Below are 22,314 nucleotides of genomic sequence, written 5' to 3'. Positions count from 1 at the left end.
GCAAACTATAACCAAGACCAATTATAATGGGGAGAAAACCTAGAAATATACAGTTTGTAAATAGACGGAGCAATGACAACTCATATACTCTGGGGCAAGTGCAAAACGGTATAGACATTTTGGACAATAATTTGGTTGTTTCTTATAAACTTAAATATACATTTCATTTCATTTTCATATACGTTGCAATGCAGCAATCCCACTTTTAGGTATATACCTAAGAGAAACGAACATGTATTTCCACGCAAAAGACTTATGAGTGATGATTGTAGTTTTATTGGCAAAATAATTCCCAAAAACTGGATATAACCAAAATATCCATCATGTGGTGACTGAATAAAGAGATGTGGATCTTGGAACAATGTATATCATTCAGTAATAACAAAGAACTGATAATTGGCATGTGTAGAAACATGGATGAATCTCAGAAGCATTAAACTAACCAAAAGATGCCAGACTCAAGAAGCCACATATTGTATGATTTTAGTTATCTGGCTTTCTGAAATATGCCAAACTAAAGCAACAGAAATGAGATCAGTGGTGGTAAAGAGCTGCAAGTGGGAGGAGATTTATATTAAAAAAACAACAGAATTTTTTTTAGTATGATTGCAACATTCTGTATCTCAATTGTTTTGGTGGTTAAATGCTTATAGATAATGTCAAAACTCATATAACCACAAACCTAACATTGGCAAATTTCACTGAATGAAAATTTTACTTAAAAAATTTGTTTGAAAAATCATTTTAAAGTGTGCGCTGAAAAATTAAGGAAAAAATCACAAAATTTAACATTTGTTATCAATTATCATCAAATTTATTATAATGAAACTTGAATCCTTTTCACAGTAAAGATACTCCAGTGGTGGCTTTAGTTATTCAGTAATTAGAAAACACCACGTGTCAAACAAGATATTTACTAGAAAATGTGTTGTAGAGTTAAAAATGTGGATCAATAATTTACATTTGTTCAATTATTTTTGACAATGCTAAATGTGATTATTTCATAGCATTATTTTGCACTTACAAAATACAACCTGAATAAATGAACGTTAATATAGCTAACTTCTGGACCCTTGAAATTCTGAATGATCTTGGATTAAATAATTTTGCATTAATTACCTTAGGTTAATTTTAGGCTAATTTTAGATTTATAATCTTGATTAGTCCAACTGGAAGAACATTCAGGAAGGCAGAGGGTTAGAAGAGAGAAGAGTTCAATCTGAGGGACTTTGTAAGAATTTTCAGAAAAGAGTTAGAGAAAATTGCAAGCATCTCACATGTATGTGTGGCTGTGGTATGGATGAGGTTGTGAGTTTGGGGAAGAGATACAGAGATACAAAGATATAGACAGAGAGATGATTATCAAGATTTTCTGAGCTTTATGAAATGGATCCTGCTTTGGTGATTTTCAAGAGAATGAATAAAAGTACAAATTGCATCAACTATTCATTTATTTATCCATGTATTCATTTCATTCTTTATTTCCTAGACTGGTATTTCTTTAACTGTACACTCAAACCTTTACTGAGATCAATGTGTACTTGTGGTGGTTTATATTTGCATGTTTTTTTTTTAATCCAGAAAACAGTTAATGAATGTTTAATATGTTCTAGGAACTTTGCTAGAAGACAGGAATATAAATATGCATAAAATATTCTTGCCTTGAAAGAATTTAGATTTTACTGGAGGAGACAGTTTATGATAGAAAATGAAATATCTGACTTTCAGATGCCATAATAAGTACTATGATAGAAATAATTATGGGATCTTGAGGAGTGCACTGGAAAAATTAATACATGATACGATCCTGAGAAAGGGTCCTAGAATTTGTGCCACATGACAGAAGCAATTAGGAAGGTGAAGAGGTGGTGAAATGAATTTCTAGGCAGCTATAAAGGCCTATCTAACACTTCTGGTGTCGATCGGTATGACTGGAGTGATAGAAAGAGACGTGAGGAGCATTGAGACCTGAAGAGCTGAATAAAAATCTAGGTAGAAGGCAAGTCATGAAGGGCTATACGTTCTGTGCCGAGGAGTCTTTCTTAGTGTCTGAGAAGAGTCACTGAAGAATTTTAGAAAAAGAAGAGAGTATTCAATCGGCATTTTAGAAATATCGATGAGTCACTTAACGGGCAAGAATGGTATCAGAGAGTCTACATTGGAGGTTATTGGAATAGTTCAAGGGAGAAATGTGGTATCCTATCTAAAACCCATCAGGGGCCAATAGAAATGATTGGATGTGGAGAATGGACTGAGAAAAATGACACCGCCATTGACAATGGAATTTATGGTGATGTTGATAACAATAAAAAAAAATAGCATTGTGGCGTGCTATTTTGGGCACTAGGGATTACTTTACATCTATTGCCCTGTGAGGATTTTACAATTAATTTCACTTCACAATCAAGAAACTGATGGACATAGAGACTTGATAATGTTCCTATATTTCACAGCCAGTAACAATAGAAGTAGGGTTTCAAGTAAGCTGTGCCCAGTTCAATTGTGCATTCTTTTCCCTGCTATAATGACCCCCTCTCTAGATGACTCTCAACCATAAGGCACAGGTAGCTGGGGGGCAGAGTTGAATGGTTCTAATGCTGAAAAAAAGTTTCATTGTGACATCACTGAAGTACCTATTGAAATCTAACCAGTTGAAACATGGATTTGAGGTAAACAAATGGTCTACTTTTGCTAACCAAAAGGAGAAGTTTAATGTGAACTCGGATTTTTACAGTTGGAGAATGAATTTGCAAATAACAGGGGAATATTGTGTGGAATCTTGTGGTATTGGACTAGAATCTTTGATACGAGTATGTATATATATTATAGAAATGTAGATGTATGCATATGCATGGATTAATAGACATATACATACATTCATATATATATTTCATAGCTCTGTCAACTGAGTACTAGAAGCAATGGCCTACTGTGATTTCTCCTATTTTAAAAAATAAATGTAAAGCTATATTTTGTCCCTGAATTTCTAAATTTTTGCAGTGAACCTACTCAGTAGGACTGTCTGTGCTTGCCCATTTCCAATTCCTCTCTTCCCCTTCTCTATTAAACTCATGCCAACACCACCACTGCTTGAAACAGAAAAAAAAAGTGTTCTTGTTTAGTTCATCAACATCATCTATATTTAAAGCCAACGGTCAATCCTCAAGCCACATCTTATTTGAACAATGGATAGTATTTAAATACTACAGAACTACTGAATTGCATAGACAGTGGTATATCAAGCATCTCTGCTTCAATTTATAATAGAAGTACCTGAACCAAATATCTGAAACCCAACTATCTGATCTTACACTCAAACCTGCTCCTAGTTTACACCATCTTCACAGTACAAGGCAACTCCATCCTTCCAATTGTTCAAGCCAAACATGACAGAGTCATTTTTGACTCCTCTCTTTCATTCACAAGCTATCCACAGATTTGTTGGATCTGAAGAGTTCTCATCACTACCAAGAAAAAAAAATCTACAGTAAAGCTACTAGAGCTAATAAATGAGTACAGCAAAGTAACAGGATATAAGTTCAACACACAAAAATCAGCAGTGTTTCTACGTACTAGTAATGAGCAATCTGAGGAGGAAATCAAGAAAAATTTTCATTTGCAATAGCAAATAGCAAAAGAATCAAATACCCAGGAATAACCCAGGACGTAAAAGACCTATATGCAGAAAATTACAAAACTTGTTAAAAGAAATCAAGGAAGACCTAAGTAAATGGAAGGACATACTGCATTCATGGATTGGGAGACTAAATATAGTTAAAATGTAAATTCTGCCCAGATTTATTTATTGATTCAATACAATACCAATCAAAATCCCAAAAACTTAGAAAAACTAATAATCAAATTTATTTGGAAGAGTAGGGTGTGCTGAATAGCTAATATCTTGAGAAAGAAAAATAAGTGTGAGTCTTAGACTACCTGATTTTAAAGTACATTACAAAGCTACTATGGTCAAAATAGCATGATATTGACATAAAGATAGGTGATCTGACCAGTGAACTTAAACTGAGTGTTCAGAGGAAGACCCTCACATCTATGGCCAATTGATGTTTGATAAGGCAGTCAAGCCAACTCAACTGGAACAGAACAGCCTCTTCAAAAAATGACGTCTGGAGAACTGGATATCCATGTCCAAGGACCCCTATCTCACACCTTATACAAAAATTAACACAAAATGGATCAAAGACCTAAACATTAAAGCTAAATCCATAAAATGTTTAAAAGAAAATGTAGGGAAATATCTTAAGGATCTTATGATAGGCAGTAGTTTCCTAGACTTCATCCAAAGGGCAAGCAATGAAAGAACTAGATCAGTGGGGTTTCTCCAAATTTGAACACTTTGTTCATCAAAAGATTTTGTCAGTAAAGTAAAAAGGCAGCCTATGCAAGGGAAGACAATATTCAGAAACCACATATCTGATCAGGGTTTAGCATCTAGAATATATAAAGAAATCCTACAACTCAACAACAAAAAAGACAACCCAGTTTAAAAATGGGCAAAAGACATAGAAAAGCACTTCTCTAAACAGGAAATACAAATGGCTCAAAAACTTATGAAAAGATGCCCAATATCACTGTGTGTTAGAGAAATGCAAATTAAAACCACAATGAGATATCATCTCACACCTACTAGGATGGCCATTATAAAAAGACAAAACAAAACAAACAAACAAAAAACCCAAAAGATTACAAGTGCTGGAAAGGACATGGCAATGAACGTGACATTCTCTCCTGGATTCTTTGGGTTCCATTGACTTGCAGTTTCTTCCTGCAGCTTATTCTCTGTGTTCTAAATTTCATTCTGCTATAAAGTACGTCAGTAATAGGAGCAATACCCATACTGATTCAGTGCGAAGTAATCTCAGCAAAAGGTCCTCTGTACAGTGGGTTTATACCCACAGGAATGTATTAAGATTAAGAAAATACTTTCTGGGTTACATAACTCCAGGCCACCATACATACTATTTTGCTATTTATTTATCTCCCAGTTATGTCTTCTTTTAATTTTCTCTCTCCTTTTTTTTTTTTTTGTCATGGGCAGGCTCCAATAATTGAACCCAGGTTTCCAGCATGGGAAGGGAGAACTCTGCCACTGAGCCACCATTCCCCGCTCTCTCTCCTTTTTAATTAATCAAGCATTTTCATTATATTACAATTAACTTGTAGCTATAATTTATTGTATTATTTTTGTGGCATCACTAGAAATTACACATGGATCATTGATTTGTCAGGGTCTAACATAAATCAGTAGTTTTACTTTATTTCCCCAAAATAGACACTGTAACTTAACGTACATCCCTAGAAACGTATATTCAATTGTTGAAATAAAACACTAACACAGGTAAAAAAAAAAAAATGTGAGAAACAATTCCCTATCTCTGGTGCTCTACCAAAAGAAGACACAAATTTAGAGGCATTTATTTTGCAAAACTATAAAGTTTTATATGTTTGTGTAAGAATGTTAACCTTCCTGCCTGGGACTACTTCTATCATATGCCTATCTTCATCCATGAGAAATATATTTGACAACCATAAGATTTTCTGAGATAAGGTAAACTCTATGTGGGTTGCATATGCAAAGCCCATGACTTTGATGCTAAAATTTATGAACATGCTCATAAAAGAACAGAAAAACTTATAAGTTGGATTGCACTCAATAAAAGAAGATCCAAGAATTTAATGGCTAGATCCAGGAGAGAAAAATAGATGGGCAGAGATAAGTTTTCCATACATCCAGCTAACTTCGCAAATGTGTGCAAGCGCTGGGGAGTTCTGAGAGAGCCTAAGAAAGGTTAAAGCCAAGGGAGACATGAGAACTCGCTGCAACTATAAATGTATTCCCGCTCAACACAGGGATTGATCGGCAGAAGACTTAAGAGTTGAGTTACTGGAACACAACATATGACAAAATAATTGGCTGAGCTCTGTCCCTAATAATGGGGACAGCCATGATATTAACTTATTAGTAAATATAAGAATATAAATGCAAAGAAAAATATTAGTAGCTGTATATCTCTGGGGAGAAAAAATCTACAATTTAACACAAGTTAAAAAAAACAGATGCAAAAAATCTCAGAAAAATAAAATAGAATCCAGAATTATTGTATATTATCTATAATGTACAATTTTAGCTGAAAATTATGGCACATGTGAAGAAACTGAAAAGCGTCTGTCTTATCATCAAAACATAAGTCAATAGAATTTAACTCTGAATGTGATTAGATGTTGAATTTAGTAGATAAACTATTCAAATCTTGTATAAATAGCTTTAAAGAAAATCGGATGACAATGACTCAATAAATATGTAAACTGGGGAAATACAAACTATTCAAAATAACAAAACAAAAATCCTAGAATTGAAAGAAAAAAAATGAATGAATTTACTTCATGGGCTCAAAAGTACATTGAAGTAGAGGAAAGAAAGAATCAGTGAGCTTGATTATAAATCTATAGAAATTTTGTGATCTGAAAACTGAGGATAATAAATACTGAAGAAAAATTAACAGAAGCTTAGAGACTTAGGTAATGGAAATCTTAGAAGGAAAGAAGAAAGACAAAGGGGAAATATATATATATATATATATATATATATATATATATGTAGAAATAATGACTAAAAATATCATATATGTAATAAAAAGTTAATTTACAGATCCAGAAATTTAATGAACCCCAAGTAAGATTGACTGGAAAAGAATCATATCTAGATGCATGTTGAAAGCAAAAGACAAAGAGAAAACCCTGATAGCAGCAAGAGAGAAGTCAAGTGTGATATAAGGGGAAACACAATAAGATTAACACCTGACTTTAAAACAGAACCAGTGGAGGCCAGAAGGCAACATAATGACCCACTCGAAGGTCTGAAAGAAGTCAGTAAGAATCCTATATCCAGTAAAATTCTCCTTCAAACCGACTAATGAAACAAATTCCAGACAAACAAAATTTGAGAGAACCTGTTACTATGTTACTAGCAAACCTGTCCTAGAAATAAACAAGCCAACAAACCAGCAAACAACACTAGTGGAATTTCCTCAGATTGAAAGGAAATGACACTAGATGATAAATCATTTCCAGAGGAAAGAAAGAACATCTGAAAGTCTAAACATGTGGGTAAATATAAGAGATTGTCCTCTTTTGCTCAATTTTCTTTTCTTCTATATTGCCAAAAATATATATGATTTTAAGAAATAATTATAACAATATTTTTTGCATTTAAATCATATAACTGCATATGGCATATATAGAAATAGTTGTACAAAATAGGGGGAGAGAATATATCTATCTTGGTACAACATTGCTATATTTCACTAGAATATATTCAGTTTTAACTGGCAGTAGATTTTGATGATTTGTAAATTACATTGTAATCCTCAGAACAACACTAAAGCAAATAATATAGGTTAAAAAAAAGCAACGGAGAAAATAAAGTAATATACTAAAAAGTATCTTACACATAAAAAGACAGAGAGGAAAAGAAGAAAGAAAAAGACATAAGACATGTAGAAAAAATAGCAAGATGACAGGCATTTTTCCAGTCATATGAATAATTACACTGAATATGAAAAAGATTCAACAATCAAAAGGCAGAGGTTGCTGGACTGGATTAAAACACAAAATCCTACTACATGCTGTTTTTAAGACAAGCAATTTAGAGTCAAAGATACAACTAGGTTACAAAATAGAATGGAAATAAATACTATGCATGTACATATGTGTATACAGTTGAGGGTTACTTGTATTTGTTGATTCAATTTGAAGTTAGCCACTTTTTCTAGCTGTTGAGCTAGTTTTAGTGGGAGTGAAGGTCTTCTACAAACTATTCTGTCATACATGCCTTCCTCAGCAAGATCTTTAAAAAAATATTAATCAGATTAGTCAGTCTTTCCTCCTCAAACTTGCCAATGTTTTCTTTTTCACGTTATATGAGAGCCAAAATTCCTCCCCCAGTCTGAGAAACTCACATTCTGACTTCATGTCCTACTAATACCGACTCCATTGGCTCCGACTGGCATAGGCTTCCTTGCTGTTAAAGCAAACTTCTATCTTGGGGATTTTGCATTAGCGGCATCTCCCGCCAGTAATGTTCTGCGTCCCCATCCATAGCCACATTGCTTGCTCCTTTTCCTCGTCCATGGATTTACTTAAATATCATATTCTCAGCGAGGCCTTCCATGACTACCTTATTTAAAATTCTACATGCTCAACTACAGTTCTCCTATCCTTTTTACTCTTATTTTCCTCCAGAGCATTTATTGCAATCTAGTTGTATATTGCAGAATATTTTTTCAAATTTTTATCTTATATAACACTCCAGTCCTAATTAAAGTTCTGAAAAGGAATATTCTGCATGGCTGATTTCAAGATCATTGGTGTTAAAACTGTGAGCCGCATTGTAAGTTTCAATATTGAATATTAAATATTCAGTAAATATTTAATGAATGGAGTCAGGACCATTAAAACCAATATTTTATATTAGTAGATGATTTCTTTGAAACATTAAACTCATAAGATATCTTTTATTTTAATAGAACTTTCCTAATTATTTTCTCTTGAGCAAACAGAATCTGCTAAACATGCTAATTGAAGGCCTACAAAAACTTGTTTTGAAGATGGGTGAAACTGTAGAATTTATAACATCTTTAACTAAAATAATGTAAATAGCAATAAAACTGAGATGGAAACATCTCATAACTTTCATTGCATAATATTTCTAAGCACTAATACTTCTGAACTCTAAATACAAGAGTATTTTTAACACTTTTAAGTTAAAAACTTTCCTTTCCACCGCCCCCCACTACCCGCAACCCAGAACCACTGACCTTGTAGGCAGGATATAAATAAGTACCAGGGTGCTTCCAAACACTTAAGATGACCACACTGTCAGGGATTAAATTACACAAAACCAAATAGAGTGACTAGGACAATTTTATTACTTTAGATTAAATCAACCATTTTCTCAAAACTTTCTATTTTCCTCTAAGAATCACTTAATCATTAAACACCATATAGGGTCGATACTTTGGAGCCAGTTTGGTCATTAAGAAGTTGCTAAATCCATTGGACCATGGCCTGCTGTCTGTTTCAGGGTATTGAAATAGCCTCTGTTAGATCAAAAGATTTCCTCTGGAAGATGCATTTCTTTTATCACTTCCAACACATTTAACTTTCTCTGTTATTATGTTGAGGTATATCTCTGTAGCAGATAAGTTCTCTTTCTCATAAATGAAATTTACTTCTTTTCTCTCTATTAAATTAAACTCAATATTTTATTATTTTATTAAAGCTAGGTTAGATGATTATCACCAAAACATTTAAATTGTAAATCAATATATACTATACTAATGAAAATATAGCTTATAAATGTCTTCCAGGTTAATATTCCCTTTTTTTCTTTTTCCTTTCTGATAGCAGCAAATACAATTTTAACATAGAGGCTCTCTCACGTCTGCACTTTTTTTTTTGAAAAATCTATTGAAATATGAATTCTTGATTAATTAAATGCCCTTTTCTCTTCACTATCCTGTTTATGGTAAGTATACCACAACTTTTCTATGTTAAATAAGCTACATGAGAAACTTTCAAGATAACGAAATATCAATTGACATCTAAAGCATCTAGTTTGACAGATAACTCTAAAAATCACTGGCAGGAGAATGCATTCTGATATTGCTTTTAAGAAAGAAAATATAGAGACGTAGATATGAAGTTAGTCTTATTTTTTAATGGGTTTGTAAAATAGGCTCATTGTTTTCTTAACAGAATGTGTAAAACACTATGAAGATATAGATTTAGCAAAAAAATAATAATAATAATTCAACCTTGCTGAATAAAATACTTTATGTGCTGAAAGAATTTATTTTTATCTTACTAAAGTGGAAGCAATGTTGTACCAAAGTGGATATAAATTAAAGATTCTTAAATATATGTGGAAATTGGTGTTTTATTATAGTTTGTTTCTTATAATGGTACTTTGCTGTCACAAAAGTTAACTATGTAACAAGTTGGGAATCTGACTATCACCATTTATCCTCCTAAATGTTCTTGTCTCCAGTTTGGACTCAGATCATTCACTTGACATTCTATTCTTGGTTCTTATTTCCTTTTAATGTGTGAACCTTGGGGGAAATGTGTTATATTGGCATTTATTTTTTTCATGGGATGGGAATACAAAGAGTGACTTATTTCACAGGGGCATTTTAAGAGTGAATCTTGCAAAGGATTTTAAAGGTGTAAACTAAGTGCAAAGTGTTTTGTGAGATTTTTCCCACTGTAATCTTGCTCATGGCAGAAACATAAAGGAAAGTTGCATGACACCAATCAAACCCTTTCATCACTCATAATCATGAAGTCAGTGGGAATCTTGAACTTTTCTTAAAGTAGCAAATGATGAGTGCCATCTAATTATGCATACGGATTCTGGCAATATTAAAATACTGGTTATTAAAACTTGATGGTATTTTATATTCATTCTATATCCAGAAATATAAAAACATAAACTGATGAAAGACCTGAACATTTTTCAGAAAATGAAAAACTATGATTGAAAACAGGATCTTTTCACTGTTATTATGCATATCACTCATAAATCAACTGGTAAAACCTATGAGAATTTCTAAAATCTTAAGTTTAAAATAATTCAAGACTTCTAGGAGCAGCAGTTAAAAATTTATTCTGGCAAAATGGTACATTTGAAGAAAATTAGTAGCATCATATAATTTTAGATTTTAGAACTGGATGACATTTAGAAAACAGCTATTCTTAATTTTAATATTCATGAAAACCAGATGCAGATGATTTGATAATCTAAGATTACACTGTTAATTTGTCCCGAGGTGGGATTAAACCTTTGATCTAGTCACAATTTACTGCCCTTGACAGTCACTTTCAACACGGGTGCTACTTTTGGGATGCTGCAAGACCCTAGAATAAAAATATAGATGTTCAAATTTAAAAGCTGAAAAATAATATCAGTACATTAATCTAATAAAAATATGAGGAATTTCATAGCCATCAGAGAGTTCGGGGTCTAGTTGTTGCTTTTTTCTTTCTTTATCTTTTTAACTCCAGCAGTAGACAGCATCAAAAGAAAAATGATGATGTGTAGATCTCAAGTAGTCAAATATGGCCTGGAAGGGTAACTAATAAAACACTTTATATTGCACAGTAATATATAGTTTTCAAAGCCCAAATCCCACTTTTTTATCTATGCTTTCAAGCCTCCTTATGAGGTGCGTAGATGCCAGCCATCTCTACCAAGCAGATGAGGAAAACCACCTGCCCAGAATCACACAGTGGATTTGTAATAGGTGAGATTCATAGCCATCGATATTGAGTCCAATGCTCTACTCACAATGCCCAATAAATAAATAAAACTAGAATGTACTTGAGTTGAAAAGCTGAAGTTCCATAACTAAAATAAAAATATATAATCTCTGTTCAGCCTGCAAATAAAAAAATCAGAATATTTGAGATTAAGTATATTGGTCTCTTCCTTCCTCCTGCTCTTCTTCCTCCTCTTCTTTTCTCCCTTTCTCCTTCTCCCTCTCCCTCCCCCTTCTCCCTCTCCCTCCCCCTTCCTGCCCCTTATCTCTCTCCCTCTCCGTCTCCCTCCCCCTTCCTGCCCCTTATCTCTCTTCCTCTCTGACTCGCTTTCTGGAGTGAGGTTGTGTGCTTTAATGCACGTCTTCGATGAACGTCAAAATTCAAATGCCAAAAGTTCTTCTTTCCTTGTCCTTCCTTCTTTCCTTGTCCTACCTTCTTTCCCCTTTTGCAACACTCACTATTCCTGCCACATTTGTGACTGAAGTCAAGGAGACATGGAAGGAGTTTAATGTAACAGAAACACACTGGCCTTAGTTCTTTGATCCCATCACATATCCATCATGATAGGCTTTTACATACAGGACTTCTCAAGTCAAGTGAAAGGAGTACATTGCCATAAACCCCACTTTAGCATCCCACTTCCAGGTCAGATTCAAAACTAAACTATTAAACTTCCTGGATCACAGCATGCTCTTGGATGACAGGCTGTTTTTCTTTTTCACTTTTCCTCCCATCCTCCCTCTTTCCCTTCCTTCCTTCTTTTTTTTCCTAACTGATAATTTTTCCTAACTGATAATGCAATGATGCAGCTATTGAATGGTTTATTAAACATACAGCTTCTTGTAAATAGTTTTCACAATAACTGACATACATTATTACATTTACCTCTCCTGTAACCATTTGAGATGGGTACCAGGTATATATTGTACCAATTATACATCTCAAAAAATTGATATCTAGGAAAGTTTATTTACTAAAAGTCACACTTGCAGTACACTGCTCATTCCACTATGGTTGGCTATACTAAAAGCTCATGTACTTTTTTAATACATCTACTCATGCAGATGTACACCCATTGACGCATACACAAATACTGTGCTCCTTTAAACAATGTTCCTGAGGGTTTGAGATTGAAAGTATTATTTTGCTAAGATGTCTTTCTTCTATGTGCCCTCTGAGTTCTTAGCTTTCATAGAAACTGGTGATTACCTGAAAAGTTCCTAAATACAGTAGTAATCCCTTCATTGTGTAGTTGGTCATTCTAACTCTTCTCTTCTTTTTCAAGAACAATGGTTAGTGAGATCTTTTAGGGAGATTTCTACTAGCAATATTTAAGGACAACCTTCTCCATTCACACAGAATGGGATAGTGTCCCATTTTTCAAATTGCTGATGCAAAATTAATTAGTTACTGAATTTAACTGATTTGGGAGGCATCAGTGGAAGTCGTGGCGTTGTTTTAAGACCTCCCCTGGAGCTGCAGACAAAACTATTAAAAACTAAATGCCTATTTGTATTTCATGAGGTATATTACCCATTCATGTAACACCCTGTGGTATTATAATATTAATCAAAATAAGCCACTCTCTCACTCCATTTTCCATTAATAATATAAAAAATGGCAGATTGTATCGTGGCATGAGAATTTCCCCTAAGCACCTAATAACTCACTAAGCAGTTCATCTAATTCTGTGACTTTTGCTTAATGTGGGAATATTTTACAACAGTTTTGCATATTTTATCATTAGTGGTTATGCACATTCATCTCCTATACCAAAACAACTTTATTAGTCTACTGCCCACTATATTCCTCACACTGAGTGGATCTCCACTGAGTCATGAGTATCTTATCTGATACCCCAAGTAGCCCACGGAAGCCATTTGTGAACTAGCTAAGGTTGTCTTTATATAGCTGGAGGCAATGCAGCATGGTTTTCTGATACAGATATAATTACCTGAGGCTCATACCAAACCTCAAGCTTTTCTCTTTATCCCAATGTCATAAACAATCAAGTTTAACCACTCAAACATCCTCAGCTCACTGATGTCAAGATTTGGAAATTCAAAACATTCCTGCCACATACATACACTAAAAGATATTTTTTCAATTATCTGTTGATTGACTTTCAGCGGTTACTGTTTATTTCTGCTTCTATCCCCTGCATCTAGAAAGAATTACATACAGCTATTAATCTGATTCTTATGTTTTGATGGTAAGTGTAGCTATTTGCAAGAATATGGAAATGTTAAGAGTCTATGAATAGTGGTTGAAATGGGTATTACCTGAAAAAAGGCAATTTCCTTTCTTCCTTCATTATTTCTATTCATCCTTTCTCATTTTCTTCTTTTCTTCCTTTCTTCCTCTCTACTTCTCCCTTGCTTTTTCATCCCCTTTCAGAAAATAACTGTGAACCTATTACATGCCAAAATCTATACATACTGAAAACACAAGATACCTGCCCTTCATGGAGCTCAGATTAGGAAAAAATAATGTTGGTGGATGGTCAGAAGATGGGAAACTGAAGAAGCTGAAGGATAGGCATTTAATGGTAAATATGAACCCAGCCCAGCAGGAAACAAAGAAATGAACAACAAAAATGTAAGGTCAACTACAAGTTATTGCTGATTTTGAAACTGCAATCTAAGCTTTGCTTCTTAAATTTCCAAGGTACTGACCACTTCTGGAAAAGGCCCTGTAATGCACATACCTCCTTCTGAACCCTCCTTCCAGTTGCTTTTATTTTACATTGCACTAAAACCAGTCTGTGGTAGCTTATGGTAGAAGCTACTTATACCCAGTGTTCTAGTTCACTAGCTACTAAAATGTGATATACCAGAAACAGAATGCTTTTAAAGGGGGGAATTTATTAAGTTGCAAGTTTATAGTTCAAAGGCTGTGAAAATATCCCGGTTAAAGCAAACTACAGAAATGTCCAATCTAACACATCCAGGAAAAGATACCTTGGTTCCAGAAGGCTGATGATGTTCAGGGTTTTTCTCTCAACTGGAAAGGCACATGACAAACATGGTAACATTTGCTAGCTTTCTCTCCAGGCTTCTTGTTTCATGAAGCTCCCCAGGGGCATTTTCCTTTTTCATCTCCAAAGGTCTCTAGCTGTGTGGGCTGTCACACATCATGGCTCTCATGAATCTTGTGGCTGTCTCCAAAATGTTTTGTAAATGAATCAAGACCCACCTGGAATGGGTGGAGTCACATTTCCTTCTAATCAGAGGTTAATACCCACAATTGGGCAAGTCACAAGTCTGTGGAAATGATCTAATCAAGTTTCCAACCTACAGTGCTGAATAGGGATTAGTGGAAACAGCTGCTTCCACAAGATGGCTCAAGATTTAAACATGGCTTTTCTAGGGTACCTAATGTTTTCAAACTGAGACACACAGTATGAACCCCTCTTGTTCTTTTTTAGCTCTGTGTGGTATCTCAATTTTCATCATTCCAAGTTAAGTCTAGGAAGAGTGGCAAGAGATGCTGAAAACATAGAACTGGAATCTAAGGGAGTTCATCCCTCAGGCTGAGTCTGATTGGCAAATCCTGGGAAGATTCCTCAGATGCTCCTCCACAGTAGAAATATTTAGTTTCTCTGATTTTAAGAGAAAACAGGATAATAGCATTAATTTAACATGAAAGATAGCCTATGTCTAACAAACCATTTGCAAACTCCACTAATTGAGTGACTGAACAATGTGATAGGTTTTCAGAGTAAGCAGGCTGTGGTTAGGTTGTTGGATTTTAATTCAGAAGTATATTTTGTACAGCAGGATCCATAAGATTTCATAAATACAGTAATATGTGGAAGCATTATACCACCCTTAAGCAATGTTCTATCCTTTTTTTCTCACAGATTCTACTGCCCATGAAAAACATTAATTACCTTCCAGAGCTACTTCTGTTGAGGAAAGGGGTATCTTCCTCACCTTCTTGCTTTAAATTAAAGATGTAGAGACTAACTAAGGTAATGTGACTTGCCTAAGGTCTCATTTGAAAGCAGCAAAGCTCTGAAAGTTACAGGATTGTGAGTCTGAGTTTAAAATTTAAGTGTGAAAATCTCAAAGTTTTCATTTCTCTTTCCAATCACAAGCTATTTTCTCTCAGGTACCATGCTCAGTCTTTAAGGAAAACTTAACTAAGGACCAATGATACAGCATTTGCTCTTCCATCAGTCTCCTCTGCATGTCCGAAGGAGATTCAATGACAATTTGCTTCCTGTATCTTAACCTTCATACAGATTCTAAGGATAGGGCTCAGAAAGAATATTTTGCCCACAACATTTCATAGAAGTTTTGGAGTTTCTCCTCTCTTCAGTTGTGTCAAACCAACTTCACTAATAGAGAAATTCATATAATCTTTATTGTAGAAGGGTTTCCTCTCTTTTTCTATTCTGGTGAACTGGATTAAAAAAATCCATAAGGAAATTGTAAGGTCACTTTGCTTTTTCTTTCTCAAGACTCCAAAGCATCCCCCTTTTCACCTGCCCATAAAAAATCAAACAAACAGACAAAACAATTTAATAGCCTCTATATCTAAATTCTCACTAGGGGATAGGCTATGTGCCTGTGTCTTCTCCCCATTCCATGAGAGCTGGGAAATATGATCACCACTCAGTGAGGAAACGGAGTCGAAGAGTGTTTTAGTTTGTTGTCCAATACTACTAAACAAAGCAGTAACAGCACAAACAATAAAGTTCAGTCTCATCCAATTCCAAAGCCAGTGCTGCACTTCCTGTCATCTTGCTTTGTTTTCATCTGACTATGAAATATTCCACACACAAACTTATGGCTTCCAAAACTGAGGGAGCTGAGAACCAAATTTGCCTCCCTTACAAGCGGTAGTTTGTACAAATAGTAGTTTTTACTTGTCATATTATAAAGATTCATAATGTTTTATGTTGAACATAATTTCATTATAAGCACTTTTTCTCTAATATTTCAAATGATAAAACACCCTCAGTGTAACTTGGGGAAGGATTATTATTTCAAATTGAAGATGAAAAATTGAGTTTCTTATCCTTACCAATTAACATTTTTACCAAAAAAAGGAGCCAGCTTTCAAGCTTAATGTTCAATTATCTAATGTGGCTATCTCTGCCACATTTGGATTCATCACTGTGATTTCTCCACATCGCCTCCTCTACTTATGGTCTACCAGATGTCTCTATTTGGCAACCTTGATATTTTCGGGGTATCATAAAGTAGGAGATGGAGATACCAATGATGGTCTAAAGGATAGTTTCAAGAGCTCTGATGCTTTGGCTTCTATGACACCACGCTTTCCAGCTCTCCACCCTACCTTTTTTATTATAATTTATTTTCCACTGTTACTAGCTCTTCTTTCTTTTTTCATGCTGTGAGTGTGAGAATTATCCTATAATCTTTTTTAATGTCTCCCCTTTGATATTTTCACATTGTTCTGTCTCATCCTCTTCTCTGTTTCAACTAGAAATGGCCCAATTTAAATTTTTAGTTTTGTCTAATTTTCCAAGCTCCAATCCACCATCATCAACTGGCACCTTCACTTGGATGGCACCATAATTTGAAAGCCATACTCATTGCCTCCTACCCAATAAAAACCTATTCCTGACTTCATTATTTCAAAATATGTTGTTGTCATTCATTCAAATATTTATGGTATGAATTATATAATTTTCTCTGCATCCTTCTTTATTTATTTTCCATATGTAATCCACTATTAATTCTTGTTTGAAATTAGTTCTAACATGCAAATGGCAGGAGGTGAACATGCCAATCATCTTTTCTTTACATGGGCAGGCACCAGGAATCGAACATGCCAATCATTTTATTAAGAACAAAATTACTCTGTATCTTTTCCTTTTCATTGTTGTGTTGAGAGAAGAAGGTGCAATCTTTAACTTATATCTCCTAGAATGAATGGAATACTGTATTAGTGAGGGTTCTCTTGAGAAACAGAATCAATAGGAAACACTTGCAAATATAAAATTTATAAAAGTCTTACATAACCATGGGAACGCAGAGTCCAAAACCCACAGGGCAGGCTGTGAAGCCAACGATTCCAGTGGAGGGTCTGGATGAACTCTACAGGAGAGGCTCACTGGCCGAAGCAAGAAGAGAGCCTGTCTTTTCTGAATCCTCCTTAAATGGCTTCCAGTGATTAGATTAAGCATCACTCATTGCAGAAGACACTCCCCTTGGCTGATTACAAATGCAATCAGCTGTGGATGCAGCTGATGTGGTCATGATTTAATTCTGTGAAATGTCCTCATGGCAACAGACAGGCCAGCATTTGCCCAACCAGACAAACATGTACCACGACATGGCCAAGTTGACACATGAACCTGACCATGACAAATCAATTCTTTGCCTGCTTCTAAGTAAATATTAATTAGTTATTGGTCACGTATAATTCTCTCTCATTTAATTGGCCAAAAGCATGGAGACCACATATTCTTCTTCGGTCAGTACAGTCCCATTAATGCTTTATCTTGGTGTAATTGCTATTACTGCTCTATTTAACTTTCAGAATGACCTAGTTCAGTCTGTAAGTTATATAATTGCCCTAGCCATGAAGATCTTTTTAACGGGAGCCATGTAAGAGGGTTTGGGTTACCATATTGGATGGGTGCAAAGAAGTGTAGAGTAAGAATCTGAAAGAGGAATGAGATAATGAAAAGCAGGAAAAGAGAAGCATTAACAGATAGAGTGCTGGAATCTTGTGACCATATCCCAGGGAAGTGGTCCCAAAAAGGAGAAGTTTTACTGCCTAGAAGACAATGACTACTAAAGGCATTGCTTAATTTTCCAGAAACCATGCAGGAACTGAATTTTCTCAGCTTCTAATCAAATGGTAGGTTACCGTTCACAGCACTCAAGGCTTATGACAGTAGAATCTCCCTGTAGGAAGAAGAGTGGATGTTACTGGTGTACCAAATTTCCTTCTTTGATCACACAGTAGGGATGATACTTTCCATGCCAGGAGATACATCTCATTCCTTTTGGATGCCTCATATTGATACCTCTTGAAATGCCCAGGATATCCAAAATCCCAAATGGAATGGGACACTGTACCCCTGGGGAGTTGATACACAAATTCCCACACATGTTTAGAGATAAATCTAAACTGTAGATGCTCTAGGACATTTCTGTGCTACATGCATACCTAGATCAGGTTTCATCCTCCTATTTTATCCTTTTTGCCTCATCTGATCTGCCTAAACTTATTCTGAAGCCATCCCCCACCCCCTTCTCCCTTCTGCACCTCTCCCTTCTGCACTAGATACAGGTCCTTTCTGCCTCAATGGCTTCCTTTCTGCATGTTTCAAATCTACATCATCATTTCTTCAATTTTTACTGCATTTCCCTCAGAAATTAAACACCTTTTGAAAATGTTGCCTCCAGACTCTCTTTAGTTACTATTCTATTACTCTTTATTGATAGTAAAACTTCTTGTAGGTATTATACATACTTGCAATCTTCACCTTTTCTCCTCTGATTCTTTTAGTCCCCTCTAATCACACATAATCAGTTTTTAGTCCTCATTACTTTATTGCCCCCACAGTATTTGACAGTAGTTGACCTTCTCCTTCATTAAAGACAATCTTCCCTTATTCTCTGGGTACTTCTCTGGGTTTTTTAATCTGCCCCACTGGTTTTGCCTTCTATTTTCTTTTTTTTTCTTTTTGAGGCTTTTCTTATTCCCAATTTTATATGTTTATGTACAACACATTTCAATCCTCTGATCTCTCTCTTACCTATCTTAGCACATATCTGAGTTGATTCACTTATTTTAGTCATTGCTATTAAATTATATGCTATTAAATCCCAAATTTAAGTCTCTAGCTTGAAATGTCTCCCCTAAACTCCTGACTAATATAGCTGGTGGCCTCCTCGAGATTTCTACTTGAGGATTTAATAGGCAATTTGAACATAACAGTCTGAAACTAAACTCTTGATTTACACCACTTTCCTCCACCATACAAATTTCCTCCTTCTCCATCCTCCTCATGAGAATCATAAATTATGTAACCACTTTACCAGTTTCTCAGGCAAAAACCTTTGGAGTCATACTTGATTCCTGCATTGTAACAAAAACCATTCACATTTCTTCAGCAATTCCTGTTGGTGCTATCTTTAAAATGAATCTCCAATATGGATTCTTCTCATCACTTCTACAATAACCATTTAGTCCCTGCCATCAGTTATTTTTTTCCTGAACTATTGCAGAGGAGACTTAGCTGGATGCCCTGTTTCTACTACCCTCCATACTTTGATCTATTCTCCACATAGAAGCCATCATTTACCACTTTTAAAAAATGTTAAGCTATGTCAATCTTCTGTTTAAAATCTTTCACAGCTTTTCTGTCTTACTCAAAATGAAATGCAAAATCATTACTTGCCCTACCAGGCATATCTTATGATACCATTAGTTTTCCCTCTGACATTATTTTCCACCACCCTCCATCTCTCTCTCCCACTTACAACAGCCACATCAGCTTATTTGTTATTTTTCTGTCAGATTTCCACTTCTGTCTAAGAAGATTTGTACATGCTATTTCCTTAAATTAAAACATTTCTTCCTCCTTATAAATACCTCTGCATGCATTTCATCTCCTTTGCTTAAATGTTAACTTGCTAGACAGCATGTCTGTGGCCATCCTTTAAAAGTAGGCACACATTTCCACTAATCTCTTTTCCTTTTATGTTCGTTAATAAAGTATTTTCCAACTAGACATATTATGAGTTTATTTTTTATAGTCTGTATACCTGCTCCATCCCCACATTAGAATGTAGATTTTATAAGAGAAAGGACTTTGTTTTGTTGGTTTTACTCATGGTTATAAACCTTGTACCTCGTATATTTGTAATGCTTGTAATGCATTGTAATCCAGTGCCTGGCGCTTAATGGATATTCAATAAATATTTGTTGAATGAATAAATTCATTCATCATGCATAACAGATGTCAGATTAATCACTCACATTCACCTATTCCACACTAAATATCTTCTGTTCAAGGTATTTCAGGTCCCCATTCATGTTGTATTAAGCCCAAATCTTAACATGGCATTTCTGATACTATGAAGCCTGCAAGGGGAAAAGAACTAACAGTGTCTATCAATAAAACATCAGAATGAAACATTTTATTTACATGATGATTGAAATAGTACTCATTTACAGGTGATGAAGTTGAAGCTAAGAGGTATTATCTAATTTAAAGAGAATGTTCAGAGAAGACACTGGTCCAAATCCATGCACTAATAATGACAACACAACAAAAGCAATTCTAACATACCCAGTTTCATTTCTAGAGAAATATTCAGCTGAAACCACTGGAAAGAGAATTTGCCTAACATTTCATTAATTTGAGGCATTTTAAGAATTTTATTGGTAAAACAGAATATCTCAACCGAATGTTAGAAATCCTATAACACTAGGATTAGTAGAAAGACAAGTATGTTTATCTTCACTAGAGAAGAGTTAGAAAGATAGCACTCAAAGAATAATTCATAGATCACCATGTGTGGTAGATAGGCTCAGTTGTCAACTTGGCCAGGTGAGGGTACATAGTTCTGTTGCTGTGGACATGAGTCGATGATACGTGAACCTCATCTGTTGCTCCTTACATCTGCAGTCGGCTAGCAGATGTGCCTGCTGCAGTGAATGTTTGATTTAATTGGCTGGTGCTTAAATGAGAGGGCTCAATGTAGCAGCACCCAAGCAGCTCAGCATACCTCATCTCAGCACTTGATGCTTGGCCCAGGCCTTTAGAGATGCAGAAAGGAATCACCCCAGGGAAAATTGTTGGAACCCAGAGGCCTGGAGAGAAGGCCAGCAGAGATCACCCTGTGCCTTCCCATAAGAAAGAACCTCAGTTGAAAGTTAGCTGCCTTTCCTATGAAGGGCTAATGAAATAAATCCCCTTTTATCAAAGGCCAATCTGTCTCTGGTTTGTTGCATTCCAGCAGCTAGTGAACTAGAACATCATGTATAATAATAGACATAATTGATGCAATTCCAGAGGAAATTAATAGCTTCAAATGATTGTGAACAATAGAGGCATGGTTTCAATTAATCTAAGAAAATCTCTCTAAATTCTAGAGTTGCAAAAATGAGAACAGAACTATTCACACATTTACACATTTCAAGACGTCATTAGCAGGGAACCCAAAAAGAAAATGCAGAATGTGACTAAACAATCTTACTATATTATAAATATATGAAATAACTGTAAAGTGTGGGAGAAAAATATGATGACCTAAGTACCTTTGGAAATGAGCGAAGTTTATAAGACCAAAAACAAAAGAGACTTTACATAAACACTGTAATCTATTGATAAAATTGTTTTCAGTGGGAGTAGAGGTTAAGAATTCTTATACTACTATACATGTATATTGAAACTGAAAATTAAGTAAATGAATGGCAGATGCCAGGAGCCAGATTTCTCACTATTTGAGTGAGAGGTTACAGATACAACAAGGTAGTCATGGATTAGAATTGAAAACGTCAATATGAACCCATGTTTAACTTAATATAGAATGTGAGTATTGCATTTAGAAATACAATAACATTCAAACAGCAATGAGGACTACATCTTGGTTTAATAATATCACTGTCCAATAAAAGGAATCAAAGTCTTGGAGAAATAGCTGATAATACAACTGAGTAAGGAAGTATACATGATTAACCTGGAGGATCTTTTGGTGCCAGAAATAAGAAAAGTGCTGAAAGCAAGCGTACAATGATGGCGGTATGCCAAAGCGACACAAGGGGCAAGTAAAAGAGTACCCAGAGGCCAAACTTGGAACAATTTGAGCCAGGCAATAAAGAACGTAGCATTGGATTATAACCCAAAGTATGAAATAAATTTCCATGAGTCCATACCAATAAATAAATGAATAAATAAGAATAAATAAAAACAGAGAAATCTCCAGAACAGAAGAATTCTGAAAAATTAATATAAGTACTCTGTCCTCTAGGATATAG

General features: G+C 35.0%; 2 long non-coding RNA genes across 3 annotated transcripts in view; one reads left to right on the top strand and one right to left on the bottom strand.

The window, feature by feature from the left end:
- LOC143677243 (uncharacterized) overlaps positions 1 to 22,314 on the bottom strand; it is a 250,762-nt gene that overhangs the window by 113,527 nt on the left and 114,921 nt on the right. The gene's annotated exons all lie outside the window — the stretch shown is intronic.
- LOC143676027 (uncharacterized) lies at positions 2,633 to 15,314 on the top strand. Of its 2 annotated transcripts, none has more exons than XR_013171771.1 (3): positions 2,633 to 2,669; positions 13,738 to 13,888; positions 15,203 to 15,314. It is a non-coding gene; the product is annotated as an uncharacterized LOC143676027 (long non-coding RNA). The 2 variants fall into 2 exon arrangements; XR_013171770.1 differs by having other exon boundaries at positions 13,738 to 13,938; positions 15,203 to 15,307.

This window comes from Tamandua tetradactyla, chromosome 3 (genome assembly GCF_023851605.1).
Source record: "Tamandua tetradactyla isolate mTamTet1 chromosome 3, mTamTet1.pri, whole genome shotgun sequence".
Lineage (NCBI taxonomy): Eukaryota > Metazoa > Chordata > Mammalia > Pilosa > Myrmecophagidae > Tamandua > Tamandua tetradactyla.
The sequence above is the reverse complement of the archived record's forward strand: the minus strand, read 5'-3'. Positions and strand labels throughout refer to the sequence as shown.